This window comes from Platichthys flesus, chromosome 2, assembly GCF_949316205.1.
Source record: "Platichthys flesus chromosome 2, fPlaFle2.1, whole genome shotgun sequence".
Taxonomy (NCBI): Eukaryota; Metazoa; Chordata; class Actinopteri; order Pleuronectiformes; family Pleuronectidae; genus Platichthys; species Platichthys flesus.
This window is the reverse complement of record NC_084946.1, coordinates 997,867-1,005,549: the sequence shown is the minus strand read 5'-3', so window position 1 is coordinate 1,005,549 and position 7,683 is coordinate 997,867.

Here is a 7,683-nt window from a genome sequence, read left to right as displayed (position 1 = left end):
CCGTCTCCAGCAGATTACAGCTCCTCACGGCCGGAGGGCGGAGCCTCGTCAACTCATCTCCTCAGCATGATTACACAACGGGCCATACTCTGCTGCGCCATCTGACGGTCAAAGAGAGCTGAGACATCCTCTCTGCCATTCAGCTCCCTCTCCACTCAGCTTCCTCTCCACTAACACAATCTGATGTGCTTAGTGATTCGAAGTTTAGTGGTCCTGCAAGTGATGACTGTGATGACTGAAGTAGCGAGAAATTAAGACTTAATAGCTGAAGACTACAATTAAGTGAAATAAACTACAGACAGTTAAAATAGATTAAAAAAGACAAAACAACTTTTTAGAAATCTCTGAAAATGAATCATAAACAGTACCAGTCAAAAGTTTGGACACACCTTCTCATTCAATGGTTTTTTCTTTATTTTTATTTCTTTCTACATTACAGATTAATATTGAAGACAACAAAACTATGAAGGAACACATATGGAACTATGAAGTAAACAAAAGAGTGTTAAACAAACCAGAATATATATCATATTTTTGATTCCTCAAAGAAGCCAACTTTTGCTCTGATGACAGCTTTGGACACTCTTGGCCTTTTTTCAATCAGCTTCATGAGGTAGTCACCTGGAATGGTTTTCAATTAACAGGTTCAAGATTCAAGATTTCAAGATTCAAGATTTTTTATTGTCAAATGCACAACAATAACATTAAGCAGTCGCTGGCAGTGAAATGCTTGAGTCTCAGGCTCTCTTCTAACAATGCTCAAGTAATTACAACCTATAAAATAAAATAAATAGAAATAGTATAACATAGAATAAAATAGAATATCAAAATTTAAAATAGAAAATAAAGTATATATATATAAATATATACTTTTATTTTCTGAGGAGAAAATAAAACAACAATAGTGCAAATATGCAAATATGTCACGGAGAGGAGTTTAAAAGTCTTATGGCCTGGGGGATGAAACTGTCTCTGAGCCTGGTGGTGCGGGCCCGGATGCTGCGGTACCGTCGGCCGTCAACATTTTTATGGCTGGGGTTAATCATCAATCAATCAATCAAATTTTATTTGTATAGCCCATATTCACAAATTACAATTCATCTCATAGGGCTTTAACAGGGTGTGACATCCTCTGTCCTTAACCCTCAGCAAGAGTAAGGAAAAACTACAAAAAATTGTGTTGTGCAGTGGCCGGGTTGATGCACAGTTCTATACAGTGAACCACTTAACTAAGTAAAGAGAAACGACAGTCCATCATTACTTTAACACAGGAAGGTCAGTAAATCCGGAACATTTCAAGAGCTTTGAATGTATCCTCAAGTTCAGTCGGGAAAACCATCAAACGCTTTGATGAAACTGGCTCTCATGAGGATCGCCCCAGGACAGGAAGACCGAAGAGTTACCTCTGCTGCTGAGGATAAGTTCAGAACAGAAACCAGAAATTAACAGCACCTCAGATTAGAGGCAACATAAATAACACTTAACGCCACTACTGAGGAAGAACAGCAAGAAGAGGAGACTTGCTTGGGCCAAGAACCATTAGGAATGGACATTAAACCAGTGGAAATCTGTACTTTGGTCGGATGAGTGATACTGTTGGTGATTTATTCAAATTCAAGGCATACTTAACCAGCTCGGCCCAGCATTCTGCAGCGACATGCCATCCCATCAGGTTTGCGCTGAGTGGGACCAGGATTTGTATTTCAACAGGACAATGACCCCAAACACACCACCAGGCTATGTAAGGGCTCTTTGACAAAAAAGCATAGTGATGGAGTGCTGCGTCAGATGACCTGGCCTCCAAAACCACCCGACCTAAACCCAAATGAGATGGTGTGGGATGAGTTTGACCGCAGAGTGAAGGCAAAGCAGCCAACAAGTGCTCAGCACCTATGGGAACACTTCAAGACTGTTGGAAAACAATTTCAGGCTACTCCCTCATGAAGCTGATTTAAAGAATGCCAAGAGTGTGCAAAGCTTTCATCGAAGCAAATGGTGGCTTCTTAAAATATATAAAAAAAAATGTTTGCTTTCTTTTTGTTTACCACATATGGAAATATGTGTTCCTTCATAGTTTGGATGTCTTCAATATGAATCTGCAATGTAGAAAGAAATACAAATAAAGAAAAAGCATTGAATGAGAAGGTGTGTCCAAACTCTTGACTGGTACTGTCGATTTTAAGGTTTGTTAGGAGTAATGATAAAATACAAAAAAAACATAGCTACTTCTACTACTACTACTAATAAAAATTAAATAATAATTATTATTATTATATTAACAAATAATAATAATAACAGTAATCTATAAGGGTTATTTTTCAGCCCTTTCATCTGCCTTTTGGTCATCAACAGATTTGTTCTAGGGGCTTGGACCATAAATGCTCATCTCATCAGGCCTGAGGATCAGGATCCACAAGTAGGAGATGGGAAATATTGTTTTCTCTTAGGAGAGGGTCTACTGTGCTAACACTCTGTGGATGGGGCTCTGATAGAGGTAAAGATCTAGATCTTAGGTTAGATCCCTGGAGCATCAGTCTGCATGCATTGTGCATCTTGGTCAAAATACTGAACCCCAATTGCCACACACATTACAATGTGTGAATGGTGTGTGATAACAAAAGAGTAAAGTAAATATTAATGCTGTGTGAATGGTAAAAGTGACTTGTAAGCACTTTGAGTGGTCAATAAGACTAGACAAATTAATTTTCCACTTGACATGGATGGATGGGAAATTTGAATTTAAAGAATTTCCTGAAACCAAGAGAAAACAAAAAGCATACATTTGTTTGTTTCAGATTTAGTATCTTAAGCAATCTGATAAAATGCCTTGTCTGGTACATGCCTTCCAGCTGTCCATCATAACTGGGCCTGTTGTTCAGTCTTCTATCTTTCTGCAGTCAACAAATCTTTCAGTTGACTTTGCAAATGGACACATATGCTGCATAACAGTGAACAACAGCAGCCATTGAAACAGCAAAAGTGTATTACTGATATCAGTGGCGGTTCTACATGGAATTGCACCCCGGGCGGAAAAAGGAAAAATGCACACAATTCTGCACAACACAGTATAAGTTACAAATGCCCAAAAAAATTAAAAATAAAAGTGAATGCAATACGCTTTCGTATTCTTCTGTTGATTCTTTTTTTTATCTTGCCATTGAAATAGGCCATCACTTCTCAAAATAACTTCATGACTTTAATGCTGTATCTAGACCCACATACATAAATCGATTTTGTCCTGTATTGTTAAATGTTAGAATATCAAATTTAATCAAAAGGCTGTTATCTGGGGTTGAACTTCTAGCTCTAGGTCCAACCCTCCTCCTTCGATGTGTGCCGCAAGATGATGTGCACCGCAGGATGAAGTGCGCCGCAGGATGAATTTGCCGCAGGACGATCTGCGCCGCAGGATGATGTGCACCGCACAATGATGTGCGCTGATGATGTGCGCTGCAGGATGATGTCTGCAGCAGGATGATGTCTGCTGCACATCGTGCGCCACAAGAGAATGTGCGCCGCACGATGATGTGCATCACAGGATGATGTGCGCTGCACGATGATGTTCGGGGATGATGATATGCGCTGCAGGATGATGTGCGCCGACGATGTGCGGTGATGACGTGCAGCGCAGGATGATGTGCGCCACAAGATGATGTGCCCTGCACGATGATGTGCGCTGCAGGATGATGTGCCCCCAGGATGATGTGCGGTGATGATGTGCGGTGATGATGATATGCGCTGCAGGATGATGTGCTGTACAATGATGTGCGGTGATGATGTGTGCCGCAGGATGACGTCTGCCTCAGGATGATGTGGGCCGCATGATGATGTCTGCGCAAGAATATGTGCGCCACAGGATGATGTGCGCCGCAGGATGATGTGCGCTGCACAATAACGTGCGGTGACGGTGATATGCGTTGCAGGATGATGTGCGCCGCACGGTTAAGTTGGGCGGCATTTTTAGCTTTACGTCCAACCCTCCTCCTTTATCCGGGCTTGGGACCAGCAAAATGTCCCAAAAGAGACACTATGGCAGAGCAAGTTTTGTTTTTCATAATTTTTTTGGTTTTGTTTTTCAGGGTCCTGAGAGGGTTCAGTTTCACCACGTTCCACATTAGAGTTCTGGAAATGTCTAGATTCTTAGATGCAACACGATGTGGACTCTGCATCGAGGAAGAGACTGAACTCAATGACTCATGAGGTGCTGTCATTTGCCAGCACCTTGGCGCACAAAACACACTGAGGACGTTTTTCAGTCGTGCCAGTGACGGTGAAACCAAACTGCAAATAGCTCTCGTCATATTTGCAAAGCTTTGGCTTCTTTGCAACTGGCGCATCGGTTGCCTGACTTTTACGAATCAAAAACTTGTCCATGGTTGTGTTTGTTTACTGATACAGTGTGTGTGATGTTAATAAAGTTGTAATTGCAACGTCGTGGTCTTGTGAGTGTGTTTGTATGAGTGGTTGGGAGCGACTTGCACACGAATAATGAATTTGTGTGCAAGTCGCACGAATAATGAATACCAGTGGCCGCTCGCATCCGGTTCAAAACACTAGTACTTGCGTACCATGCTTTGAATGGATCAGGTCCAGTCTACATCCAGGACATGGTCAAACGTTACACCCCAGCTCGTTCACTCCGCTCTGCTTCGGCTAATCGGCTCGTTGCTCTCTCACTGCAAGCAAAATCATGTTTGCTGTCCTGGCTCCTAGATGGTGGAATGAGCTCCCCATCGACATCCGGACATCTGAAAGTATACACATCTTCCGCCGAAAACTAAAAACACATCTCTTCCGACTTTACCTTGAATGAATGAAAAAAAAAAAAAAAACAACTCTTTGAAACTAACACTTTTAGTAGCACTTAAATGGCACTTACTTATAGCACTTTGTAATTTTGTTTTATTTTGAAGAAATTGTACTTTCTTGATTATTGTTGTTCTGGGTCTGTACCCTCGGGGTTGATGCACTTATTGTAAGTCGCTTTGGATAAAAGCGTCAGCTAAATGAAATGTAACGTAATAATGTAAAAAAGTCGTGTGTGAGCGGAGCCTTTGTGTGTGTGTGCTGTCCGCGACCATAGATATATATATATATCTATGTCCGCGACACACACAACACTGTTCAGGAAGCCACTGCAGAGGGGCGGCTCGTAAGATCCGCGGGTTGCAGACCCCTGCCAATGGCGAAAGAGCGATTTGTTTACTGCTCCGCCTTTTAAAGATGCGGACGTTAAAACATTGGGCGCGCCACACAGTTTGATAATCACTGCTCCATACAGTGGACCCCCCCCCCCCTTGTCCATTCCATTTGGGAGACCCAGAGGTGAACTGTCCCCCGCGCCCCCGCGCCCCCTGCCCTTCCCCTTTTTCACACAGCATCAAGCATGGGCGCTGCAGTTGCAGGGGGCGCCAATTTGCCAATTCCACACACATTGATATGATAGATAATAGAAAACCGCTTCGCGGGCCAGATTACTTTTTCTTATTTTTAAGTGCTCGTGCCGCCCCCCACGTGACATGAGAAGGTGCCGCCACGGGCGGCTGCCCGGTTCGCCCGTGCCCAAAACCGCCACTGACTGATATGTCAGACAGCACACCTTCAATAAAGGTAACATCATATGACTGTTAGCTCTTTAAGTACAGCCTGTTTCTAGTGATGCTGTTTTGGTATCATAACGTGTGTTTGTGGGTGTGTGTGTGTATATAATATGCCTAAGTGTGTCTGCAATCTTCACAGCTGGTCAGTTTTTATCCACCCTTGTCAACTCACAATCTTACAATGTGTAAAAACATATTGCAAATAAATATTGATGATAGATTTTTTTGAATGGATCTATTTATACATAATGCTTTTCTCGTCTTAGCGACCACTCTAAAGTTACGGAGACAGACGATTGCTTTGGTTCAATGAATTGAATTGGGATATACATAATTTATGTAACTGTCCTGTGGCAACAGTGCAGACCCCAACCTTTAGGGGTCCAAAATCTGAATCCGTTGTACCTTAATTTTGCTGATTAGATTGACTTTTAATGTTATAAATGTGCACTGATCATTAAAATTAGAAAGATCATTTGAAATGTTGAAATAATATATTTTACAAAATAATAATGTAATTAAAATCGATCAAGGAGCCTTGTTAAACTAATGTTGTCATGTTCATGCGATATATGTGTGCTAGACAATTGAATATTAACATTTGATAATATGCTCACTTGAAAGGAGCCGCACAACTTAACCTCAGACCGTGGCTCTCTCTACACTCAGCTCATGGAAGCAGAAACTTCCACTTCAGACTCACCTAGATTTAATATAAATCTTTGTAGTCAAGATTCAGTTCATTTAGTAAATTAAGACAAAAATTAAAAAAAGGCGACGGTTGAAGATTTCAACTGGCAACCCGATTAAGGCCAATGTATGCTACTCCGAGTCCGTTGCGGACTGACCGGCGGACGGAGCGGACGGACCCTTTTTGATTTATAGTTCTACGAGCCTTTTTGTTGTGAAAATAATTCACCGCCAGAACAGTAGATGGCGCAACTGAAGTCGAGCTTAGAGAAGCCTACCTCATGAGGTATATAGAAGAAGTCCACGCTGGTTTATTTACGTCCTCCCGGCTCCTCACACACAGTGAACGATGGCAGCTAACAGAAAAAGGATGTTGATGACACGACAGTTTTTGCTGAATAAAGTGACACCCAGCGGGTCATAATGCTTGTGTTATCGTGTCTTAACGCAGCGGTTCCCCGGTCTTGTTTCCAAACTGCGTTGCTAATTCAACAGCTGCAACAGCTTGAGGCTACACGGAGGCAGCTAGCTCCCCCCCCCAGCTTCCACACACAGTCAGCAGGGACACCCGATACTAACTACTACCGTTAGTTAGTATCGATCTAAAGTGTTAGCTTCTAACCTGACGGTGTTTGAGAAACAGTGTCATGAGCCGTGGGATTAAAGTCAGCGGGTTTTTGCGCTGTTCCCACCGCAGTTAGCATGGTGGTTAGCCCGCTAGCCACGTTATGAAAGTTCGTTATAACAGTATGTGACCGTACACACATGCCGTAAGTACTCTAACCAGCCACCGTCAGCCGGACAACGCCGCTGGCTTAACACACTTGTCACATTAATCATAGAGTCGTAGTTGTGATTTTGGTTTATTGTGATTTAGGTAATGGAACAGGAAGTTTCCATTCCGAAATGCTGGCGTTAGCGGACCAATCACAGCCAAGGGCTATTCGTGGGCTCTCCGCCATTTCGACGAAAAGCTCTCCGAGGAGCCGCGGAGAGGGCGTTCCACGTTGGAGAAGGCGGTCCTATCTGTCCGTGTCCGTCAAAACGGAGACGTATATATTGGCCTTAAAGACCCTAAAATTAATTCCATTCAACAGAAACTAAAGAGATTTGTATTTTTTTGAACAAACTCAACTACACATATATTGCGTATTTAATATTAAATAATTTCCATATATTTATCCCTTTGACAGAGACACAATTTTGGATAGACTACTGTTGGGGGGTGAATAGTGATAACTCTAAATATATTATTTGAGCAGGGTTTAACGCCACTAAATCCTACATTTTGAAGGACTGGTCGCTCATAATCTATGGGTAGTATTGCCATGTTAAGACAATGGAAGGCTCACATCCGTGCAGCGCTCCAGTCACAACACAGAGACGTCGTCGA